The following is a 26,236-nucleotide window of genomic DNA, read 5'->3' on the forward strand; positions in this document are numbered from 1 at the left end:
AAGTGTGAGGTTGTCCATTTTGGAAAGACAAATAAGAATGCGGAATACAGGGTTAACGGTAGGGTTCTTAGTGAGGTGGAGGAACAGAGGGATCTTGGGGTCTATGTTCATAGATCTTTGAAAGTTGCCACTCAGGTGGATACAGCTTATAAAAAGGCCTATGGTGTATTAGCGTTCATTAGCAGAGGGACTGAATTCAAGAGTCGTGAAGTGATGTTGCAGCTATACAGGACTTTGGTTAGGCCACATTTGGAGTACTGTGTGCAGTTCTGGTCGCCTCACTTTAGGAAAGATGTGGAAGCTTTGGAGAGGGTGCACAGAAGATTTACCAGGATGTTGCCTGGAATGGAAAATAGGTCATACGAGGATAAGTTGAGAGTGCTAGGCCTTTTCTCGTTGGAACGGCGAAGGATGAGGGGTGACTTGATAGAGGTTTATAAGATGATCAGAGGAATAGATAGAGTAGACAGTCAGAAACTTTTTTCCTGGGTACAACAGAGTGTTACAAGGGGACATAAATTTAAGGTGAAGGGTGGAAGGTATAGGGGAGATGTCAGGGGTGGGTTCTTTACCCAGAGAGTGGTGGGGGGCATGGAATGTGCTGCCTGTGGGAGTGGTAGAGTCAGAATCTTTGGTGACCTTTAAGCGGCAATTGGATAGGTACATGAATGGATGCTTAAGCTAGGACAAATGTTTGGCACAACATCGTGGGCCGAAGGGCCTGTTCTGTGCTGTATTGTTCTATGTTCTATGTTCTATGAAGTGTTCCCATGCCTTCTGGAGCAGTCGTGAACTCCTCAGATCCTCATAACTCAATGGGCTTTGAGAGAATCTATGTTGACTTAATTAATCCAATCTTTTCCAAGTTAATCTTGTTTCTTACAATTCTGGCCCCACACCTGTATTGAGAGAATATTGGAAAGTGCTGGTCAAATCCTCCGGTAGTTTCTCCCTGGGCTCTTTGCACAGCCTTGCAGTTAGTTTTATTCTGCCCTGGTGATTTATCCTTTTTCAAGGATACTAATCCCATTAACTTTTCTCTCCCCATGTTTATGACATCTAATACTTCCCACTTCTCCTCTGAAGTACAATATCTGCATCAACCGCCTCTTCAGAGAGAAGAGATATGCTAACATTTTCATCTCTATTCTGAAAAGGTTACTTTTCTTTTATAAACTCTTTTATGACCCGTACTCTTCCCTTATTTATCTTCTCACTCAATGTACTCAAAAAACATTTTTGCATTCACCTTGATTTTAGTTACCAATGTTCTTTCATGCTCTCTTTTCTTTCTTGCTTTACATTTCGCTTTCACCCCTCCACTTTCTATACTCCTCTTGGCTTTGTTCAATATTGAGCTTTCCGTCCTTTTTCTGGACAGTTGTTGCCTTGAGCGATCGTTTTGCCATCATGTTGCAGGTAAGGTGGGAATCCACCTGACTCCATTTTAACAGCAGTTTGTGGCATCAATTGGGCCCTTGAGCCATGAGCATTGAATGCGAAGTCGGCCATTGCCTGCCTAGAGGAAGGGCCATTTCAATGTTATGAATGAAGAAAATTATGGGGTTAGGAACCAAGTAGGTCAGAGACTTTGTAAATTTTAACTTCTCTCATGCAATATTGCTGCCAGGTAAAGGTGGAATTGCAGGGGCTGGGGAAGGGCAATATTCAAATTCTCAATTGAATGTCTGATGTTTCAAGTCAGAAGTCATTTTCTTCCCACTTCACATTGTGTCTCATGGCTTGAAGAGGTCAGAGCCCCTACAGTGTGTAAGCAGGCCATTTACTCAATGAATCCACACTGACCCTCTGAACAGCATCCCATCCAGATCCCTCTCCCTGTATTTCCCATGGGTAACCTACCGAGCCTACACATCCCTGGGCTTTACGGGCAACTCAGCACAGCCAAACCACCTAACTTGCACATCTTTAGAATGTGGAAGGAAACTGGAACACCTTGAGGAAACCCATACAGATACAGGGAGAATGTCTAAGTCACTCAAAGCTGGAATCAAGCCTGGATCTCTGGTGCTGTGAAGCAGCAGTGCTAACCACTGAACTGTCCTGACTTTACTGGGTTGAGAAATGCTCCCTGTCAGCAGTGAAACAATTAGTGCAGAATTGGGTTTATTGCTGGGTTGGTAATTCAATAAAAAATTAAATCACTGATGAGATCCCAAAGATGTCATTTCACAGTTGCGCTGTCTCAGCCTTTGGACTTTTCTTACTCAATTAAACCTTGAATCCAATATGGTCATGATCCAATGTCCACCTGGAACATGCATGCAAGGACATTCTGTGGTGAAAACATTAAATTGATGACATTGGCCCAACAACATCGAACACGCTGTTCACCCTCATTTCCAATGTTCATCTACAAAGAATTGCCGAGTCAGTGAAACATTGGAGGACAACCGGTCTTTCTAAAATTGTACCTAGCAACTCAACTTTCAGAAATGAGCAAAATAGGAAAAGTGAAAAAATTCAGCATCATAAGATCTTTAAATGTAAAATGTATCCTTGCAATCCCTTTTAATAATTTGAGGGGGAAAGAATTGAGAATTATCTGCCAGGTAAGATATAGCTATTAATAGAAACAGTAGACTTTTGTACTAAAATCGTGGCAAGCAACACACTGGAGCATTTCAGCTATGTCTAACTTATCCCTCTCCTTTAATAATTGCATTGCAACTTTATAGATTCACAGTCATTCATTGCATCGGAGAGTTGGTAATAAAATAGTACAATCTACATGTAGTTTAATGAGGTTATTTTAGTGCACCTTTCTCAAGTCAGAAAAATCATGAAAAATTAAAGCATATCTTGCAACAGTTAAAATAAAATAAGCAGTATACACCAAAATGCATGGAAAACCCATTGGGGCTTTCTGTACGAAGTGTGAAGACATCAAATTTCTCCTGCACTGATAGAAACATAAATCTTTTATTTAAAAAAAGGGGCAAAGCTGTTGGGAATTTCTGCCTTGCAAACTGTGGTTTCCTTGCCTTAAACATCACTGCACTTGATGCCGCTGGTCAAACTGCAGCAAAATCCCCAGCAAAGCATCTTAAATTTATACAGTGGCCAACATTTTCCATTCCTGGCTCTGCAAAGACGAACTGGGAAAACATGGCCTAGAGGACTGGGTTTTCTTTCCAGGAATGGGCAGGAAAAAGTTGAAATCAGGTCTGCTAACCCACGGAATGAGTATTGAGACTGCCAGGTTGAGAGGGGATGTGTGACAAGGACCATCCTCTCAGTGCTCGAGCACTTTGTCGAAGCGGAGTTTAAAAAAAAAGAAGAAAAACAGTCAGTCTTACAGCATGGAAACAGACCCTTCGATCCAACTAGTCCATGCTGAACATAGTCCTAAACTAAGGTAGTCCCACCTGCCTGCTCCAGGCCCCATATCCCTCCAAACCTTTCCTATTCATGTACTTAAAAAGTGTCTTTAAACATTGTAATTGTACCCACATCCATCACTTCCTCAGGAAGTTCATTTCACACGCTAACCACCCTCTGTGTAAACTATTTGCCCCTCATCATTTTTTAAAAAGATCTCTATCACCTTAAAAATGTTCCCCCTAGTCTTGAAAATCACCTACTATTAACCCAGTCTGTACCCCTCATGATTTTATAAAAGTCTGTAAGGTCACCTCTGAACCTCCTACGCTCGAGAGAAAAAAGTCCCAGCATTTCTTTGTAGTTCAACCTCCAGCTATCACTCCTTACACCTCCTCCATAAAACGTTCTCCATTTTTGCTCAAGCCACTTTATGCTGTCTACTCACTCCCATGCCCTTTCCTAATCTCCATGCCAACGTATGCCTCTCCAGCAATGCCACCAACTATCCTTTGCCCTTAAACCATTCACATTCTCTCATGGAAAGAGTATATAAAAAGTCTTGTTTATTTATGCACAAGTGGTAGGCCTCAGGCTTTTGTCAGCAGAGAGAGGGAAATACCTTTTTTTAATAAAAAAAGGCTACAAATAATTATTTTTAAATGTATACATGGCAGGAGCTTTATTTGACAATTTCAATAAGCTTGATAGTTCAAATCAATCTGTACACTTTCTAATACACTCCTTTATCAATCCTAAAGAGCATGTAACCACTCCTAAATGGTTCCTGTGTTGCAGCCTTCAACTGTTCAAATAAAACTTTTCCTTAAAAAGGAATCAACAGCAATTCGAAATACAAAAGTACAGCAAGAGAAATAAACAGGGCATAGAAACTTGCCAAAAAGGAAGGTCATGTTGGGAATACCTCAGTCGAGGACATAGAGACAATTCTGTGTAGACGCAGGCCCTCGTAAGATTCAAACGCAGACAATTGAAAAATCAGATAGGCACCAGAACACAGTAGCTAGTATAAAAAGGATAGTTCCACATTCCCTGATGAACTGGTCCCCAGTAGTTACACTGGGGAGATGTGTCTCAGTAATACAAAAGACCAGGTGCATATTCTGGGTCAAAACCAAACATCCAGCTGCCAAAGCAGACACAAATGGTTCTCTTAGGAAGCCATCAAAACTATTAACAACATTTCAAGGTGATAAAGTCAAGTAACTCTATGCCCGATTGGTCAAGTCTTTGGAAAATTTGGGAAGGTAACCAGGAAGGTACAAGAACCTGGCCCTGGCAGGGTTCAATCAGACCCCACTCTCCAGCCAAATTAGAGGCACATCAAGACACTGCAGAGATCAGAGCAGCTTGCCTCCTGACCAGCAAAAGGAACAAGCCAAAGAATTTAAAAACCCAGCAAAAGTTCTAAATTTCTGGGAAGTTATGAAAGAATCAGATAATTAGAAAGAGAATTGTTAAAATTGTTTAGCTTAGTTCGTACCAGTGTGTCTTCAAATAAAGTTGCGATTATTCCATTCACTGCTGGCTCATGTGCATTGCCCTTATCCTGATACATGTAAAGATATCTGGGTAAATTAAGTTTGCACATATTGGTAAAGTGAGTCCGCGGGGTCGTTGAGATACCCTGTACTGGACAGCATCTCCTGCGACAGGTCAAAGAGATCCTAAAACCATATCCAGAAGGCTACCTTAAATTACTAAAAACAGTAACTACATCTACAAAGAATACGGGTAAGTTTCGAAGTTCTGCATGAGATCTAAAAATTGTGTGTCATGTTTTGGACCTTCCATTAAACAAAATTCAGATATGACTGAAGGCAAGTACTGTTTAGTATGTGCAGCTGCCTCATGAACCACAAATGTGCAACCTACATGTTCAAATTTCTCCCTCTGTCAAGATGGTAAGTATGATGTTCAGGAGTGGGACGTATGAGTTCTGGCCTGTGATATCAATTTTGCCAAGTTCAAGAGCCTCCCCAGTGACCCAAATTTCTTGGCTAACATCTTCCCTGTGCTAGAAAAAGTTTGTAAGTGTTTTATCCAAAGATTAATTGGAACGCAAGGGAAAAGTTGGGCTGATGATCAATAAGGAAGGTACAATTTGGAGATTGTTCCATTTCTTCCCCAGTGTCAAGAGCAAAGTTAAGAGAACTGTAGGGACATGGTACTCGATGCCTTAGCTACTAATAGCATAGTAGACAAGGTACGTTCAGGAGAATTTAGTCAGACTGCTGGAGAAAATGCATTGGGTAGTACGGCAGATAAGATCAGAAAATTAAGCAGTTTTGTTTGCTATCTTAGGATTTACAAGTCAGGCAAAAAAAAATTGCTGTTGAATTAAAGTCCAATTGTGATCTGACGCACTGACCAGAAAGTGTTAAGGAGTGGAATCATATTCTTTTCTACATTAAGCTGGGATACACTGAAGTCTGGAGGAATTTGAAGATGAGAAATTTTCATGATGTTTTGAGGAATAGGAAGTCAATGGAAAGATGTTGAAAGAACTGTATGCATGTAAATAAAATGCAGTAGAAAACTCATGATCAAAGAAATTGAGCTCACTGTGATTCATAAAGTGTTGTCATTCTCATATAATTCGTCCTTCAAGCGAGAGGAAAGAAACACATTTGTATGGTGCCTTTTCTATCCTCAGCGTACTTCTATAATGAATCATAGTTGTTCGATCAGCAAAACATAACAGTAAACTTGCTCACATTAAGTTCTCACAGAGTAGAAAAATGAATCACCAGTTCAGTGGAATTGGTTTAAGTATAAATATTGGCTTGGATTTGAGGATCTGCTCTTCCTCAAATAGTGACTTGTGGCATCTCTAACTATGTGACGGGACAGACAGGAGCATTGAATTAACATTCCATCTGGAAGTCAGTGCTTTTGACAATGCAATATTCCTTCAGTTTTGCACTGCCGTGTCAATCAAGATGAGCACATCGTATTCATAACACTATCTTTTACAGTAATATTCTACAAATGATGCTGACAAAGCAGAAATATTTCAATTTTTGTTACTTCTCAAGGGACTTTATTCCTTATACCTTTCCTGGTTCACTACTCAGTTCCTTCTCTTTTCTTCAACTTCCCACATCTTTTTCTGAACATACTGTATCTGGAGCATTCCTGGTCATCTCTGGAGTGTTTCAGCCTTTGATTGATAACTAAAATTATTTGTCAAACATGTTCTAGATATATTTATAACATGACTTTTTTTTTGCAAATTGTTTGACTCTCTTCCTATCGGAAACAACAACTATTTTCAGAGATTATCAGGACAAAAAAATCCCTGTAGATGTCCCAGTGTACTACTTCTGTCCACTATTAATTGGTGGACGAGGACAACTTGGGTAACTTAATGCATTCGAAACTCCAGAATGATAAATATGATATTAATTCAACATTGTAACCATTCAATCAGAAGAGGGACAACATTAGTTCAAGTCTTTTCAATATTTCAAAAATTACAGACTCGGCATGTTTACTCCGATTAATAGCTTTGCTTCCGGCTTCAGAAAGTATATTTTTGCGAAACCAGTCTCACCAGCCTCTTTCAGTCCATAAGAATTATGGAACTTCAAAAGCCACTTTCGAATCACTCATAAGAATCGCCAGTAAATCTTTAGCAGTGCCTTTATCTCTGAGCCTATTGATTAGGTTTTGGCATGTGCACAATGTACAAGTTCTAGTAATTTGACTTCTTCTATTCATCAAGCAGTGCACTCTGCTGAAGAAAAATAGATTCAAGTCTTCTGATGGGAGGGTGTTAAATTCTTTTGAAAAATTAAGGAACCTCTGTCTCATTTCAGTGGAGTCAACCTTATGTTTCTTTAATGCTTTGCTTAAAAAAAAAAGACATGCTGCCAAAGCTTCTCTTCTTATATTCATCAGAATTGCAAGAATTCCAAACCACAGAAGGGAAAAATAGTTTATATTGCAATGATAAGATGATACTAAATGGTTTCCAAATGGATTTTGAATGGCAGAGGTGTTGCCATACAGAATGCGTCAGGGAACGATCAACTGTTAATTTGCTGTTCAAATTGAAACTCGGCCAATCAACGCTGACTGGCCAATGGGAATGCATCAAGGAATGGCTGATCTTTAGCCCTCAACTTTCCTTTAGTCGAAAAGGCACAAGCAGACACTTTTTTTTATTAGTCCATTTGTACTCCGTTTTGAGCATTTGATACACAAAATCCTGGTGTCAGTAAAAGTGCCCCTGAAGTCATCACTTGTGACACAAAAACCCAGCTGATTCATTAATGCCTGTTCTGAATGAACATCCACCATCTTAACCCAAATAGCTCATGGTTTGGTTCCAGAAACAAATTAAATGTGCTTTTTCACAATTCCAGGATCAAACATGAAACAGAGGTCATTTCCCCAGACTTCTTGTTTTGCCTACCACGACTTCCATTTAGAAGGACAAGGACAGCAGATACAGAAGAACAATACCACCTGGAGATGCACTCAGAGTCAGAGACATACAGCACAGAAACAAACCCTTCAGTCCAACTCGTCTGTGCTAACCAGATATCCTACACAAATCTAATCCCAATTTCCAGGATCTGGCCTATGTCTCTCTAAACCCTTCCTATTCACGTACCCATCCAGATACCTTTTAAATTATACCAGCCTCCATCACTTCATCTGGCAGCACATTCCATACACACACCACACTCAGCATGAAGAATTTACCCTTCAGGTCCTTTTTATATCTTTCCCTTCTTTATTTAAACCTATACCCTCTAGTTCGGGACCCCCCCAACCCAGGAAAAGACATATCCTTTCTACCCATCCACGTCCCTCATGATTTTATAACCCTCTCTAAAGGTCATCCCTCAGCTTCCGACGTTCCAGGGAAAACAGCCCCAGCCCCACCCTAAAGCTCAATGCCTCCAACCCTAGCAACATCCTCAAATCTTTTCTGAACCCTCTCAACTTCCTTTCTTCAAGAGGGAGACCAGAATTGCCCGCAATACTCCAAAAGAGGCCTAACCAACATCCTGTACACCTGTAACGTGACCTCCAAACTCCAATACACAATGCACTGACCAAGGTAAAGCATACCAAATGCCTCCTCATTATCCTATCACTCCACTTTCAAAGAACCATGAACCTGCACCCTAAGGTTTCTTTGTTCAACAACACTCCCCCCAAACCTTACCAAAAAGTGTTTCAGTCCTGCCTTTCCAAAATGCAGCACTTCACATTTATTCAAATTAAACTCCACCTGCCATTCCTCAACCCATTAGCACATCTGATCAAGACCCTGTTGTACTGTGAGATAACTTTCTTTGCTGTCCACTACATGTCCAATTTTGGGGTCATCTGCAAACTTACTAACGATACCTCCTATGTTCACATCCAAATCATTTACATCGATGACAAAAAACAGTAGACCCAGCACCAGTACTTGTAGCACATCAGGCTGAAAAGCAACCCTTCCCCACCACTCTGACTTCCACCTTTGAGCCAGTTCTATATTCAAACAGATAGTTCACCATGTATTACATGTGATCAAAACTTACTAACCAATCTCCCAGGAGGAACCTTGTCGAATGCCTTACTGAAGTCCATATAAACCACATCTACCGCTCTGCCCTCATCGATCCTCTTTGTTACTTCATTAAAAAAAACTCAATCAAGTTCATGAGATATGATTTCCCATGCACAAAGCCATTTTGGCTATCCCTTGCCTTTCCAAGTACATATAAATCCCGTCCCTTAGGATTCCCTCCAACAACTCGCCTACCATTGCTGTCAGGCTCACTGGTCTATTGTTCCCTGGCTTTTCCTTACCACCTTTCTTAAATAGCGGCACATTAGTCAAACTCCAGTCTTCTGGCACCTCACCGGTGGCTATTGATTCTGTAAATCTCAGCAAGGGGCTCAGCAATCACTTCAAGCTTCCCACAGAGTTCTAGGGTACATCTGATCCGATCCCAGGTATTAATCCATCTTTATGCACTTTAAAGACATCCAGCACCTCGTCCTCTGTAACATGAACATTTTTCAGGATGTCGCTATTTATTTCCCCACATTCTATACCTTCCATGTCCTTTTCCATAGTAAACACTGACGCATAATACTCATTCAGTATCACCCCCATCTCCTGCAGTTCCTCACATTGGCTGCCTTGCTGATTTTAAGGGGTCCTATTCTCTCCCTATCTCGCCTTTTGCCCTTAACGTATTGTAGAATGCTTTTGGATTCTCCTTAACCCTATTTACCAAACCGGTTTCATATCCCCTTTTGCCCTCCTGATTTCCCTCTTCAGTATCCCCCTACTATCTTTATACTTTAAAGGATTCATTCTATCGCTGCTGTCTATACCTGAACATATGCTTCCTTCTTTTTCTTCAGTCCTCTCGTCATCCAGCATTCCCTACATCTACCAGCCTAACAGGAATATACGGTCTCTGGACTCTCGTTATCTCATTTTTGAAGGCATCCCATTTTCCAGCTGTCCTTTTACCAGTGAACATTTGCCCCCAAACAGCTTTTGAAAGTTCTTGCCTAATGCTGTCAAAATTGGTCATCATCCAATTTAGAACTTCAACTGTTAGATCTGGCCTATCTTTTTTGATCACTATTTTAAAACTATTAGAATTTTTATTATTGACCTCAAAGTGCTCCCCCACTGACACCTCAGTTACCTACCCTGCCTTATTTCCCAAGAGTAGGTCAAGTTTTGCACCTTCTCTAGGAGGTACATCCATATACTGAATCAGAAAGGTTTCTTGTGTACACTTAAATTCCTCCCCATCTCAGCCCATAACAATATGGCAGTTCCAGTCTAAGTTTGGAAAATTAAAATCCCCTACCATAACCACCCAATTTCTCTCACAGATAACAGATCTTCGTTAGAGTGTAGGTTTGCTCGCAGAGCTGTAGGTTTGATATCCAGACATTTCATTACCTGGCTAGGTATCATCAGTGGTGACTTCCAAGTGAAGCAAAGCTATTGTCTCCCGCTTTCTATTTTTATGTTTGTCCTGGATGGGGTTCCTGGGGTTTGTGGTGATGTCATTTCCTGTTCGTTTTCTGAGGGGTTGATAGATGGTATCTAGATCTGTGGGTTTGTTTATGGCGTTGTGGTTGGAGAGTCAGGCCTCGAGGAATTCTCTGGCATGTCTTTGCTTAGCCTGTCCCAGGGTAGATGTGTTGTCCTAGTCAAAATGGTGGTTTTTTCCTTCCGTGTGTAGGGCTACGAGGGAGAGCGGGTCTACAAAATTCCATGCAAGAACTGCCACAAACATTACATAGGACAAACAGAAAAGGTTAGCCACCAGGATACACAAACACCAGCTAGCCATAAAAAGACACTTGTGGCTAGCTGGTGTTCGTGTATCCTGGTGGCTAACTTTGTTCCTGTTTGTCCTACGCAATATTTGTGGCATGGAATTTTGTAGACCCGCTCTCCCTCGTAGCCCTACACACGGAAGGAAAAAAAAACCACCATTTCGACTGGGACAACACATCTACCCTGGGACAGGCTAAGCAAAGACATGCCAGAGAATTCCTAGGGGCCTGGCACTCCAACCACAACGCCATAAACAAACCCACAGATCTGGATACTATCTATCAACCCCTCAGAAAACGAACATGAAATGACATCACCACAAACCCCAGGAACCCCATCCAGGACAAACATATAAATAGAAAGCAGGAGACAACAGCTTCGCTTCATTTGGAGGTTGCCACTGATGATGTTACCTAGCCAGGTAATGAAACATCTGGATATCAAACCTACAGCTCAGCGAGCAATCCTACACCCTAAACCTCAACTGAGCTACAAATCTTGCAGAGATCTTCTTACAAATCTGTTTCTCAATTTTCCGCTGACTATTTGGGGGGGTGCTCTATAGTACAATCTCATACTTCTCAGTTCCACCCAAATAACCTCCCTGGATGTATTCCCAGGAATGTCCTTCCTTATTTACAGCAGTAATGCTATCCCTTATCAAAAATGACACTCTTGCTCCTCTCTTGCCCTCATTTCTATCCTTCCAATAGGACCTATACCCTGAAACATTAAGCCGCCATCCTGTCCATCCCTGAGATACATTTCAGTAATTGCTATGAAATCCCAGTCCCACGTTCCTAACCATGCCCTGCATTCATCTGCCTTCCCTGTTAGGCCTCTTGCATTGAAGTAAATGCAGTTTAATTTATCAGTCCTACCTTGTTCTCTGCTTTACGAGTTGAAATCCTCCCGACCAGCTCGAGGAAAACTCCCTGACAGTATATTAGTCCTCTTCCAATTCAGGTGCATTCTGTCCTTCTTATTCAGGTCATTTCTATCCCAGAAGAAATTCCAATGATCCAAAAATGTGAATTTTTCTCCCCTACCAGCTCCTCAGCTATGCATTCATCTGCTCTATCCTTCTACTCCTCGTCTCACTAGCTTGTGTGACCAGGAGTAATCCAGACATTACCTCCCCTTGAGGATCTCCTTTTTAAATTCCTACCAAACTTCCCCTATTCTCTTCTCAGAATCTCATCTTTGTCTCTTCCTATGTCATTAGTTCCAATGTGTAAAACCACCTTCTGCTGGTCCTTCGTGCCTTTGAGAACATTCTGCGCCCTGTCCGTAATATACTTGATCCTGGCACCAGAGGCAATACACCATTCTGATGTCTCACTGTCAGCCACAGAGCTGTCTGTCTGTGCCTCTGACTAGACAGTCCCCATTACAATCAATCACTCAAAACCTGACATTACATACAATCCAGTCTCAGTATGAGAAACCTGGCTGTCAGTGCTACATTCCCCTGAGAGTCCATCATCCCCTATGTTTTCATAAACAGCAAACTTGTTTGAGATGGGGATAGCCACAGGAAATTCCTGCACTAGCTGCCTACCTTTCCTGTCGGTTACCCATTTACTGGACAATATCTTTGGTTTATCTCCGTTCCTGCAACAACTGTCCATCACACCCCCTAGCTCCTGTAAATTCCTTATTGCCTCTAGCTACTGCTCCAACTGATCCATGCTATTGATAGGACTCACAACCAAGTATACTTCCTGCAGACGTAATCACCAGTAATATGGAAACTCTCCCTAATCTCCTACACCTGACAGCACAGGGCACATCACTCTGCTTAAGGCCATCTTTGCACATTAAGCTATAGACCCAGAAAACAGCACCACCTCACTACTCTAAAAAGCACTGATGCAGGCTAACTTAGTACCTACGTTTTATAGTTTTAAAGTTTAATCAAGAGACAGCTCAAAAACATAATCAGGAAGAAGCCACTCAACTCACTATTGTAGATTTACAAAAAAAAAGTTAGCCACTTAGCTGCTCCCTTGCTGCGAGACCCCTCACAAATTTCTCTTGCGCTGTTTGTATTATTTTTCTTGGACGAACTCGGATGTCCATCAGTATTTGAAATCAAACAGCAGAAGCAGTAGCTGTGAAAGTTCACCGCTGGGTCAGACAGCAGTGTAGGTTTCTTTTTCCATTGATTCACTTCCCACCATGTGTTCACTGCCTTTGTCTCAATTCTAAAATGCAGTCATCTTGATTCTTCCCCCTAAATAAAAAGTTCTGAAACAATGCAACTGCTTATAAAACAGTAATTACTGTTCCTCGAATTCAAGGAAATCAATTCCAACTATGAAAAATACCTCCCCAAAAAAAACAGCAGCTTATACAGCCACAATTTTCTTCCTGTCCTCCATCTTGGATAAAGCCACCTGATTTGGAAATAGATCACTGCTCCTTCAGGGTCACTGGGTCAAAACCCTGGAACTTCTTCCCTGACAGCATCATGGGTGAACCTCTGCCAAATGGAATGCACACAGAACATAGAACAATACAGCGCAGAACAGGCCTTCGGCCCTCGATGTTGTGCCAACCTGTGAACTATTCTCAGCTCGTCCCCCTACACTATCCCAAAATCATCCATGTGCTTATCCAAGGATTGTTTAAATCTCCCTAACGTAGCTGAGTTGACTACATTAGCAGGTAGAGTATTCCATGCCCTTACCACTCTCTGCATAAAGAACCTGCCTCTGACATCTGTCTTAAATCTATCACCCCTCAATTTGTAGTTATGCCCCCTGGTACAAACTGATGTCATCATCCTAGGAAAAAGACTTTCACTGTCTACCCTATCTAATCCTCTGATCATCTTGTATGTCTCTATCAAATCACCTCTTCGCCTTCTTCTTGCCAATGAGAACACGTTCAAGTCTCAGCTGTTCCTCATAAGACCTTCCCTCCAGACTAGGCAACATCCTAGTAAACCCCCTCTGCACCTCTTCCAATGCTTTCACATCCTTGCCGAAATATGGGGACCAGAACTGTACACAATATTCCAAGTGTGGCCGCACCAGAGTTTTGTATCATTGCAGCATGATATTGCGGCTCCGGAACCCAATCCCTCTACGAATGAAACCTAACACACCATATGCTGGGTGGCAACTTTCAGGGATCTATGTACATGGACTCCAAGATCCCTCTGCACATCCACACTACCAAGAATCTTTCCATTGACCCAGTACTCTGCCTTCCTGTTATTCCTCCCAAAGTGCATCGTCTCACGTTTAGCTGCATTGAACTCCATTTTCCAGCTCTCAGCCCAATTCTGCAGTTTATCTAAATCCCCCTGCAACATTCTTCCAAACTGTCCACTACTCCACCGACTTTAGTGTCGTCTGCAAATTTACTAATCCATCCACCTATGCCTGTGTCTAAGTCATTTATAAAAATGACAAACAGCAGTGGTCTCAAAATACATCCTTGGGGCACGCCACTAGTAACTGGACTCCAGGCTGAATATTGCTGAAAATGTGTTGCTGGAAAAGCGCACGTCAGGCAGAATCGACGTTTCGGGCATAAGCCCTTCTTCAGGAATGAGGAAAGTGTGCCCAGCTAAGTGTGCCCCCCACCTTGTCTCAGTCAAATCCCTCGAACTCAGCACCACCTTCCTAACCTGCAATCTTCTTCCTGACCTCTCCGCCCCCACCCCACTCCGGCCTATCACCCTCACCTTGACCTCCTTCCACCTATCGCATTTCCAACGCCCCTCCCCCAAGTCCCTCCTCCCTACCTTTTATCTTAGCCTGCTGGGCACACTTTCCTCATTCCTGAAGAAGGGCTTATGCCAGAAACGTCGATTCTCCTGTTCCTTGGATGCTGCCTGACCTGCTGCGCTTTTCCAGCAACACATTTTCACCTCTGATCTCCAGCATCTGCAGTCCTCACTTTCTCCTCCAGACTGAATATTGTCCATCAACCATCACTTGCTGCCTTCTTACAGAAAGCCAGTTTCTAATCCAAACTGCTAAATTACCCTCAATCCCATGCCTGTGCATTTTCTCCAACAGTCTACCATGTGGAACCTTATCAAAGGCTTTACTGAAGTCCATGTAAACCATGTCAACTGCCCTCCCCTCATCTACATGCTTGGTCACCTTCTCAAAAAATTCAGGTTTGTGAGACACGACCAGCCCTTGACGAAACCATGTTGACTATCTGAAATCAAATTGTTGCTTGCTAGATGATTATAAATCTTATCTCTTGTAATTCTTTCCAAAACCTTTCCTACAACAGAAGGAAGGCTCACTAGTCTATAATTACCTGGGTCATCTCTACTGCCCTTCTTGAACAAGGGCACAACATTTGCAATCTTCTGGTACCAAACCTGTACAGTAATGTAGCAGTTCAAGAAGCCAAAGGGATGAAAAATTAAATCGGGAATATACAGGAAAGTAAAGTTGAGGTTAAAATCAGATCAACCATGATCTAAATGAATGGCAGATGGGATTCAAAGGGCCAAGTGGCCTTGTTTTGTCCCTTGTTTGAACACAAGAGAGAACATTACAACCTTCAAAACAGCAAGAAGGATGGGCAACAAATGCAGGCATAGCTCTCAAATTTCATCTTAAGAACAAATACAAAAAACCCACAATGCACCTTAACTCCTATTACCTTTACTCTCACCGCCAACGAGTACGTGGAACTCATGCAGTCCTTCATCACAAAAATCAAGCTGCTGAGGCTTCCTTCTCTTAGGATCATAGAATCTCCAGTGTGGAAGCAGGCCACTTGGCCCATCGAGTCCACACCGATCCTCCAAACAGCATCCCATCTACCCACGTAACCCTGGCCAATCCGCTTAAACCATACATTTTCGTATTGTGGGAGGAAACCAAAGCACATACGAGGAGAAGGTGCTAACTCCACACAGTCACCTGAAGGTGGAATCGAACCCAGGTCCCTGGCACTGAGAGGCAGCAATGCTAACCAATGCACTGAGCCACTATGCCATTTGCACTTGCATACTAGATCAAACTTCCCTAAGATTCACTTTGCCCTAGTCCTGAACCTGCATCTTTCTCCGGTTTCTCAGTCTTCCATCTCCAGGCTCAGGAAAAAGTGAGGACTGCAGATGCTGAAGATCAGAGTTGTGTGGGGTGCTGGAAGAGCACAATAGGTCAGGGAGCATCCAAGAAGCAAGGGAATTGACATTTCAGGCATTAGCCCTTCATCAAGGCTTCAGAAAGATCGAGATGTGGTCGTAGTTTTCAGGAGCACATGAATCAATGGTAATACTTCTGAGAAGAAGTATGACAGATTTGAAAAGGAGAGGGTCAAGTCTTGAGGAGACTGAAGTATTAACAATATCATTTAATGTGGGGCCTGATGAAGAGCTTACGTCCAAAATGTCAAATCGCCTGCTGCTCAGATGCTGCCTGACCTGCTGTCTTTCTCCAGTACCACATTCTCAACTCCAGGCTCAGACTTGATCTCAGGTTCACTTAGTTCTCCCTCAATTCTACTCCCAAATTAGTTGCTGAAAATTCAGATTTCATTTCTGCTCCTCACATTAAGTGATATCATTAATACGTCGGTCTCCTCAAATCTGCAAAAATTCTCAGAAGTATCACCATTGATGCATCTGCTCATGAAAACTACGACTGCATCTTGATCTTCCTTTTCTTTGATGTCCTCAAGTATGCTGTTGCCTCCCAAAATACTACAATGGCTCTTAAAGTTACAAATGATACTGCATAAAACTGTGACTCGGTAAACACTCACTCTCTCTCTCTCCCTTCATAATGATCTCTCTGCTGCCTTTGCCATAGCTGACCACACCATGCTTGTCCAACATCTTTCCATTTAGTCTGGTTCCATTATCATCCAAGCAATTGGTTTGCGAAGAGAGTCATGCACTGGGTTTCCCTCCACCATTTCGATGTGACCTCCTTCAGTTTTACAATCAGATGAGAAATCTGCACTCCTCCAGTTCTGAATACTTGACCGTCTCCAAATTTAAACATTCCAACATTAACATCTGGGTCCTCAGCTATAAAGGCTCCAAAGCTTCCTCACTGAACCTTTCCACTTCTCTGCCTCTCTTTCCTCCTCCAATATAGTCTTTAATCTCACCTCTTGACCCAAGTTTTTATTCACTTCTTTGGGCCTTGGTGAAGCTTTTTGTTTGATTGTGTTTCTGAGAAGCACCTTCCAGCATTTTACAATAAAAAACAGATGTAAATGCAATTTATTCTTTAGTTGTTGCTATCCGTTTCAAAAATGAACCCTCACTTAAACTTCTGTAAATCCACCTGCAATAGCAAACTAACATTCATTTAATTCAGACTGGGTTCAGCTTAAGTTTCTGAAATATGCAATCCATTATTTTTGAGAAAGCAAGTAAAATTAGACAAATGTTCTCCTATTTTGGATAAAAAAAAACACTTCATGGCCTCGCAGAAATTTTGCTCTCTGCAACTTTCACAAAGGATCAAAAACCATTTGTAAAACATGGAAGGTTCACATGTACAGAAAAAAACATGAACATGAACAACCCCTACTTTGATCTTGGGACCACAATATCTCAGCATGTTGTCATACTGGACTTCTCTCTTTTTGAAGACTGAAGATTGGATGCTCATCCATTCGCACAAAGAGGGTAGAATGATCCAACTTTGGCTCGACTATAATAGATGTAGAGAAGTCTCTTAGACCACAGAGGACGCAATTACAAAAATAGCCATTTAGCTGTATAAGGAGAAAATGAGGACTGCAGACAGGGCAGCATGGTGACTCAGTGGTTGGCATTGCTGCCTCAGTGCCAGGGACCTGGGTTCAATTTCCCACCTTGGGTGACTGTGTGTGGAGTTTGCACGTTCTCCCAGTGTCTGAGAGAGTTTCTTCTGGGTGCTCTGGTTTCCTCCCATAACCCAAAGATGCGCAAGCTAGGTGAATTGGCCACGCTAAATTGCCCATAGTGTTAGGTGCATTAGTCAGGGATAAATATGGGGAGTGGGTCTGGGTGGGTTTTTTTTTGGAGGGTTGGTTGTTGGACTGAAGGGCCTGTTTCCATACTGTTGAGAATCTAATCAGATGCTGAAGATCAGAGTCAACAGTGCGGTGCTGGAAAAGCACAGGTCAGGCAGCATCTGAGGAGCAGGAGAATCGGCGTTTTAGGCATTAGTCCTTCATCAGGCTTATGCCTGAAACACCCATTCTCCTGCTCCTCAGCTGCTGCCTGACCTGCTGTGCTTTTCCAGCACCACACTTGACATTTGCCTGTATAACAAAAAGGATAAAAATAAAAAGACAGAGGGAACATTTTAATTCCTGCTTTATTGTTTCTAATTTCCTATTGTTCCTGCACAAAGGACCATTTTTCGAAAACCACATGCTTATAGTGATCATATGATACAAGAAATGGAGTAGCCTATTCGTCATTTGAGTCTGTTCTAGTATTAGTCAAGATGATAGCTCATCCTTTATTTCAACTCCATCTTTCTGGATGATTTCTATATCTTTTATTTTCTTCAAACACAAATATCGCATTTTGTTGTGAATGTACTCAATGACTGAATATCCACAGCCCTGTGGAATTGGTCATTTCAAAGACTGAAAGAAGTTCCTCCTCAACTCTGTCCTGAATAACTAAATATTTTGAGACTGTCGCCCTGTTTTCTAAACTTGGAACTGCAAGAACTGAGTCTGGGATGAATGCATCGGTCACTAAAGAGAGACTGGATGTTTTCCCTGGGTCAACTCATCAACCTAATGTTCAACAATGAATCTTCCCAATGTGCAACCTACCAGAACAAGGTCTTTGGGACAGAGAGAATTATTTACTTATTTTTGATTCAAACCACCCTGATAATATGAAGAAGCACAAACCAGCGAAATTCAACATTATTGCCCAATGCAAGACTAACAGCTTTGCTGAGTTTTACAACTCTTCAGTGTTCAATTTCACTGACTCTGAGCTTGCCACATTTTACCTGATCCACAAGAAATGTAGTAGCAATTAGTTACTTTGGCACCACTCTCCATGGCTGCACTGATACATAGTATTCTTGAACTCATTTTGCTGTTGAAGGATATTTACATTAACATTCTGTTTTTGAAATAGCCTCATCTTACTGTGGGTTCATTTTGCCACAAGTCTGCAAAAGTGAGCAAGATCATGTTATAATGCATTGCCTCCTGTGATGTTATATGTATTGTATTAGCATAACAAACACCTTGAATTAACCTTGTATACTGCATTCTAAACCTCATGATCTCTCTCAAATCTATTGGACTCAACTTCCAGTCTTTCTCCTAATTACTTATGATGGCTCATCATTCAGTCCCCTTGTGATTTTTTGTGAAATAGCTATGGACTACTATATTTGGTAAGATACAAATACAAGCTCTTTTTACTGATCAGAGATATTACCTTATTAATGGTTAAAGCAAATCCTACTTATGTCTTTAACCAGAAACAGGCAAAGATCAATTAGGGTTTACCACAATCCTCAGTGGCCTTTAATTAGAATATTAAAAGTCATTGAATTTAAAACAGATATTTTTCACTTCACTAGTATTGAAAAACAACTTTGTGAAACTAACATCAGGGTGCTAAACTAACACCATGTCAAAGTCCTTTGTCTACATTTTTTAAATAATGTCACAAAACTGTTGCAATTGTGTTATGGCAGTGGCAAAAATGGACTTTCAACCTTTAACTTCCATTCACTAATTGGTATATGCAACCTTTCATAAAAGTAAAATGGTTTAAAACAAAGGACAGATGCTAATCTAAAATGGATGCCATGATGTCTCAAGCACAATTGAGGCAAGGTCAGGAAATGAACGGAGAATCACAAAACCATTGACACAAATTACTATTTCATGGAAAGGCGTTGAAAACAGCCAACTGAGTTAGCATCAAGAAATTCATACTTGGATGATAACTGCACACATTGGACACAAACTAGAAAGACAACATAGTCAGACCCTGGAATGTACAAAATGAATCATACTTCAGTAGCTGTTTCTTTAGAACAGAGAAGGAAAGAGGAAAGTGGGTTTGAAGCAACATCAGAACACTTCCTCTCATTCTTCCTCCTCTTCTCCCTGCCTATTTATCCCAGCAACACAAAAGTAGCACAGAGTGGAAAAAGCCAATTGCAGCAGCAAACAAATTTAATAATTTTTAAGTCAAAGACCAAATTCAATACCTCAAGGAATCTAAGGACTTCGAGTCATAGAGCTGTACAGCATGAAAACAGACCCTTCAGTCCAACTCATCCATGCCAACCAGGTGTCCCAATGTTAACTAGTCCCATTTGCCAGCATATGGCCCATATACCACTAAACCTTGCCTATTCATTTACCTACTTTCACTTATTTTAAATGTTGTAATCATACCTACCTCTACCACTTCTTCTGGCAGCTCATTCCATACATGCACCACACTCTTATGTGATAAGGTTGACAAGAAGGTCCCTTTAAATCTATCCCCTTCACCTCAAAAGATATGCTGCCTAGTTTTGGTCTCCCCTACTCAAAAAAAAAAAGCCCTTGGCTATTCACATTATCAATGCCCCTCATGATTTGATAAACCGCTCTAAAAATCACCACTCATCCTCCTATGTTCCAGTGATAAAATTCCCAGCCCACCTTTAAAACTTAAATCCTCCAATCCTGGTAACATCCTTGTCATTTTTTTTTCCCCACACTCTTTCTAGTTTAACAACATCCTTCCTACAGTGAACAGAATTAAATGCAGTATTCCAAACAATGACCCCACCAATGCTTTGTACAATAGTAAGATGATGTTCCAACTCCTGTACTCAACATCTGATTTAAATCAGAATCATACAATCCCTACAATGAGGAAACAAGCCTGGAGTACACACGAACCCTCGGAAGAGCATCCTAAACAAATCCTACACCAATAACCCTGCATTTTTCACGGCTAATCCACCTAGCCTGCACATTCCTGGACGCTATGGGCAACGTAGCATGATCAATCCACTTAACCTGTACCTCATCAGACTGTGGGAGAAAACCAAAGCACCCAGAGGAAACCCACTCAGACACAGAATGTGCAAACTCCACACAGTTGCCAGAGGCTAGAATCAAACCTGGATTCCTGGCATTGAGGCAGCAATGCTAACCACTGACCAACTGTGCTGCCCCAAAAGAGGAAATTATACATTATTTAATATAAAATGCATTATCTAAACTGTGAAACATTTATTCTTCTAGGCCAGCATTTTAAGACTTATCACCTGTGTTTGTTATTGTGCTTATTTTTATTTACTTTGGGGTTAATAGATTTTTAAAAATTCTTTCCTTCATGCAAAAAAAAAATCTTGGGCTCCTTCATTTTGATCTATTTTAATGTGATGTTGCAGTGTTTGAAAAATAACTTGTGACTGACAGAGGGGGTTTAAATAGGAGACCGCCCTCCCTCACCTGGTTGTAATACTTTAAAGTGGATCGGCCAAGAGAGACAAATTAATTTCTATCAATGCATAGTGTATTCATGCATCCTGCAATTATAGGTATTTTTAAAATAAAATGCTATCATATCTAAACTAGCAATTTTTTTTTTCCAATGCTCGCCGATAATTTAGAAGTAATTTAACCTTTTTAGATAGGTTGCTAGTTGGAATACAATCGTGGGTCCATGGGTAATGCCCTTAGCTCTGCACCAAAAACTTTGAATTCAAGTCCCACTCAAGGGCTTGTTAACCACAGAAGAATCAAATCTGTCCAATATACTTTTGGCAAGCTCTAACACTGGGAGAAAAATGATCACTAAGTGATAGCACCTAGCTAGTGTGTCAGTACACAACCAAACTTCTTCATGAGAAAATGGATGAGGAGAGATCAACTTTACACTGGATGAACACAGCTGTATAAGATAATGTTAACCGATGCAAATAAGGAACATGAGTAGGCCACTCAGTCCTTCAAGCCTGCTCCACCATTCAATAAGGTCACGGATGCACTGATTTTCATGTCAACTTGACACCCTTGCATATCCCTGATAATCTAACTTGCTGTGGTTATCAAGAATCTATATCATCCTTTAAAATATTTAAAGACTTTGCATCCATTGCCTTTTAACAAATTGATCGCCAAAGATTCAAACTCCTAAGACATAACACATTCTTGTCAATTACACAGTAGTCACATGACAATTCCACCATCTTTTCTGCCCCACATCTCTTATTTCTAAGGATCTGAATACAAATTAAAACTTTGAAAAGTTTCAATATTTATTCTACTTTCTTGATAAGCATTATAAAGTATTCTAAGGCAATGAGATGAAGTAGCATATTGCTATTTATCTGCTTAATCAAACCATGCATTGTGCTTAAAGTGCTCCAGAGTTCAAGAGAGTCCCATTAAATATTTCTGAATCAGCCAGTGTCTGCAATGATATTAGGGCATCTGCTTCAATAGTTCTGAAGTACTGAGGCGAATTGGTCATTGCAGGTCACTAACCCATTCAAATGGCAGGTGCGTGCATGCTTTTCGAGTCAAAGATCTGGCTCACCAACAAAGTCCTCAATAAATATAGCCTGTCTTTCCTTTTAACTTGCAGATAAAAGATGAAGTGTACAAGAACTGCCACACTCATCATATTCAACACAACTCATTGCATTCAGAGCATGAGCAGAGACAAATGAAAATATATGAAAAAGTAAGCATTTACAGCAATAGGGCAGCTGCAAATATTCGCACCTTCAATAACAAGGGGGCCATTATGATAAAAAGGTTGGAAAAAAAGACTTTGCATTCACTGGTTATCTTTGAATAAAACAGGATCAAAATAAGGTTGTGCAATGTGAGCAAAAAATGCATAAACTCGCTTCTATGAAATTCAATCTGGCATTTTAGCAACAAGTTTAACTTGGTGTGAGGAATTTTACGCGAACAAGTTGACATATTTAATACTGATGGTACAAAATGCGATTCTAGCCACATGGGTCCTGAAAAGAAAACTAAGCGCACTCAGTGTTCAGTATTTCTGATTTTTGAATCCTTCGTATTTTTCGCCAGCATAAACATTATATGACTAGGATTACACAAACAGACTTTAATCGCTGGACAGTTACCAAAGCCAAATTGCTTTGAAGTTTCTTCCATTGAAACTTCAGCAAAAACCCCAAGTAACTAGGACCGAAGTGCCAAGAAAATTCGGCCACATTATGTCTTGATGCCAGGCTCAGGACAATAAACTTTTTGTGGTGGCTTTTCAAGCATGGATTCATTTGTAGAGATTAAATCATATCCTTAACTGAGGGAATGAGCAAAATATTAACGTAACACTAATAAAGATGCTTTTTTATTAAAAAAATGTTCAGTTCTAAATTCCATTTTCCCAAAACTATTGGTGCATTTGAAGATTGCATGATACAGGTGACAGCATAGTTAAAATGGCAGAAGGCATCACAAGATTTCTGGCACATTGTGATTTCTATTTATTTTACAAGATTAAATTATGAAATATTACATATTCACATTTCTGTATGTTTGGTTGAAGGAAACTAGGTTGGATGTGGTGATTTGATCATGTAAAATTGCTGCTATAAACTATGCTTCAAGTCGATGCTGAAGATAGATAATAACATGCAACCAATTTAGTTGCTAAAGTGACATTCATTGAAAACATGCATTGGAAATTTTTATACCTTTTTAATGGCTGAGATTTAGTTGCGTGATAGATGTGCTGCTGAAACAGTACATGTGAGAGGTATTCCTTACAATACACACTACAGATGCACGATTTGTCTGTCAGCAAAAGTCACTGTAACCAGTTCCAGGGACACACTTACTTATGAAATCAAAACAACTATAAAAATCACCTAAGCATGTTTCTATAATTTGCGTGGTCTCTTTCTGATCTTTGTCTTTGTTTGACCTCGAAAATATGGAAAGCACAAAAGGAGGCAGCTTGAATGGTTATTCTAGCGAAATAAAATGAGCGATGAACATTTACACAACCTTTCCATGTAAAATAATGAGTTTAACTGGATTAATCCTTTCCTTATCCCTTCAACATGCCGGACAGATTTCTTGTACAACTTTCATTCATATGGTGCCAAATTATTTTGATAACTTCAGTAATGAGACCTTGTGCAACAAAAGGGTGCTAGATTTATTTCTGGTTAACTTTGATGCATCTCTCTAGAAATACATTTTGTAATTTGTTACTTGGTTTGCCATTTTGCAATACCCACTGGATTGAAGTTATCAGAATAATTTGGCACAGGTTGAATACAAGTTTTATGCTAAGCCTATGTAAAAAAGGCTTATTTTGATTCAAATTAATTCAAATAAATTCTAGGTTTGTAGCTCATTAGATATGCTGTATGAATAGCTGGTATTAAAACGCTTATATCCTTTACCTCTGTTGCACACAGGGGTTGCAGTAATAAGTCAGAAAAAAAACAGAATCAGTGCAAAAACCAAAACACTATTGGGAGGTTGAAAAAGAAGCCGCTCATTGCAGCTTAACTTTTCCCTCTTCAACATTTGCATAAAACAAATGATTTAGCAGTGTTGCATCAAACAGGGATGACATTTAAATATAAAATCTATTATTATGATGTTTGATTTTTAAACAGGTTGTCCCTGACTTTCCCGTCGCCCTCTGACATTTAAAAGACTCGGCTGTGTGCAAATGTTAGAGATGCACCCAACCAGTAGCAAAGCCCCAATCTCCGTGCCAGACTCCTCTCGAGTCACAGGTACACCCTGGCCAGCGGTGACGAGAGGTTCAGGAGGTGACAGCGACTTCTCTCCCAGCTCTCCATTCACATCAGTTTCGGTCCCTAGTTTTCAAGGTAAAAAGTGCTTCCCTCAAGTGCATGCACATCGATTAGTTATACCTTATAATAATTCTGTAGCGTGACAGCTGCAAGATCTGGTCAGTGCTTGGACGAGTCTTCACCAGCTCAAAGTGCAACCAGAATTACCCGACTAAACATTTCCCACCTTGTTGAAAACGGATCACAGGTGAACGCATTCACCTCCCACCTCTGCATTAGAGTTTTTCTTAATTTATTCTGCTAAAATAATAACGATTGTTTCGGAATACACATGAAATAATATCAAACAACTGATCACCGTTAACTAGCGCAGCACTGCATTTTACAGTCTCGTTACCCAGTGATCCCTGTGCACTTAACACCGACAAGTTACTATTTTGCCTCCTCAGACTCAAGTGACGCTTGCTCTACCCAAATAAATTGGTGACCAAAAAAAAATACAGTTCATGCGGGAATGTGAGGAACATTCACAATTAAAGCGGTGTAGCATTCCAAACAGCAACCCAACATATACTATTCCAGCTGAGTACATCTTCCAAACTTGTGAATGGAGTTACATCTGCAAAAATAAACAAACTTCTAACCTCGTTTTACTTAGTCCTTCATCTAAATTATTGTTCCTCGTTTACCATAACCGTTGCTCATCGACTTGAACTTGAGATATGACACAGCACGATCACATCTGAGGCGCGTTTACCTTTCCAGTAAGACTTCACGCCACCGATTCTCCCAGGAGAGTTTAACCGACTGATGCCTTATTTTTTTTGCTTTCAATCTTCCTTGCTCAGGGATGATCAACGGCGAGCGGAACTTTTAAGTTCATTTACTTTTGTTTTTTAAAAAAAACACCAAAACAATAAACAGGCACCAGGCAGAGTTGTCCGCGCTGCAAACCTCACTTTTGCTACCATCGCTTCAAAGAGGGAGGATAGAAGGAAAGTCTCCCAAATCCACTGAGAAGCGACTCGCCGTAGGCTGCAGCCCTGCGTCTAGCGCTGGGAATATCGGTGCGCGGTGAGACGGCTGCTGGCTTCACCCACACAGAGGGACTAAAGCAGCTCAGCACTGTACACTCAGACCCTGTCGCTGAGGGGAATGAGCTACAATGCGAATTGCAATCTATTCAATGCAGAATAAGTGCACCACAGTGCTCAGCGGAACCACGAGGTAATAACATCCCTTTCACATATTAATAGGGTTGGAAGAAGAGATGGGCAGAGATATTTAAATACACACAATCCCTGTGCCTATCCGTGGTCGGGGTGGGGAGCGTCACAAAACAACCCCCTCAGGAGAGTGGGAGGGCTAACCAACCCATTTCTCCCGGGACTGTATGTCGAGAAGAGTTACAGTCACAGGTCCCGCCTTATTTTCTCGCCTTCAGAGCGAATATATGAGAAAGTTTGAGAATACATTTCTCTGGGGCTTTTGACAGCAGCCTTTAGAATGAACTGCGTAGTTTGGGGTGAACTTAGGGAAGGGGAAAGAAACAGGGAGAGCGCTCCCAACAGGGTGGAGCACTTCCATAACCAGCCCACCCTTGTCATTCCAACCCCAACATATCTCTGTGAGCCTTTGAGGGACTCGTCCTGTGAAAATCACTGGGATAGCCAGGACTTCTCCATGGACGGCGTGAGAAAAACATCGCAGACCGGAAAAAAAAAGAGAATAATCCACACTTTTAATCTCTCTGAATTACAAGCACTCAAAAAAGAATCCCATCGTCAGTGGAATCGAGAACTAAGTCACACCTGCTCTC

At 41.1% G+C, this 26,236-nt stretch overlaps 1 long non-coding RNA gene across 1 annotated transcript in view; it reads right to left on the reverse strand.

The window, feature by feature from the left end:
- Positions 1-25,572, reverse strand: part of LOC122557338 (uncharacterized) — a 49,072-nt gene extending 23,500 nt beyond the window's left edge. Inside the window, exon 1 of the long non-coding RNA XR_006313808.2 lies at positions 25,175-25,572. This is a non-coding gene — a long non-coding RNA (uncharacterized LOC122557338). The remainder of the gene's footprint in view (positions 1-25,174) is intronic.
- Between the last annotated feature and the right edge of the window lie 664 nt (positions 25,573-26,236).

The sequence above is a fragment of the Chiloscyllium plagiosum genome, unplaced genomic scaffold (genome assembly GCF_037043375.1).
Source record: "Chiloscyllium plagiosum isolate Xiang-an unplaced genomic scaffold, Cpla_swu_hap1 HiC_scaffold_2, whole genome shotgun sequence".
NCBI lineage: Eukaryota > Metazoa > Chordata > Chondrichthyes > Orectolobiformes > Hemiscylliidae > Chiloscyllium > Chiloscyllium plagiosum.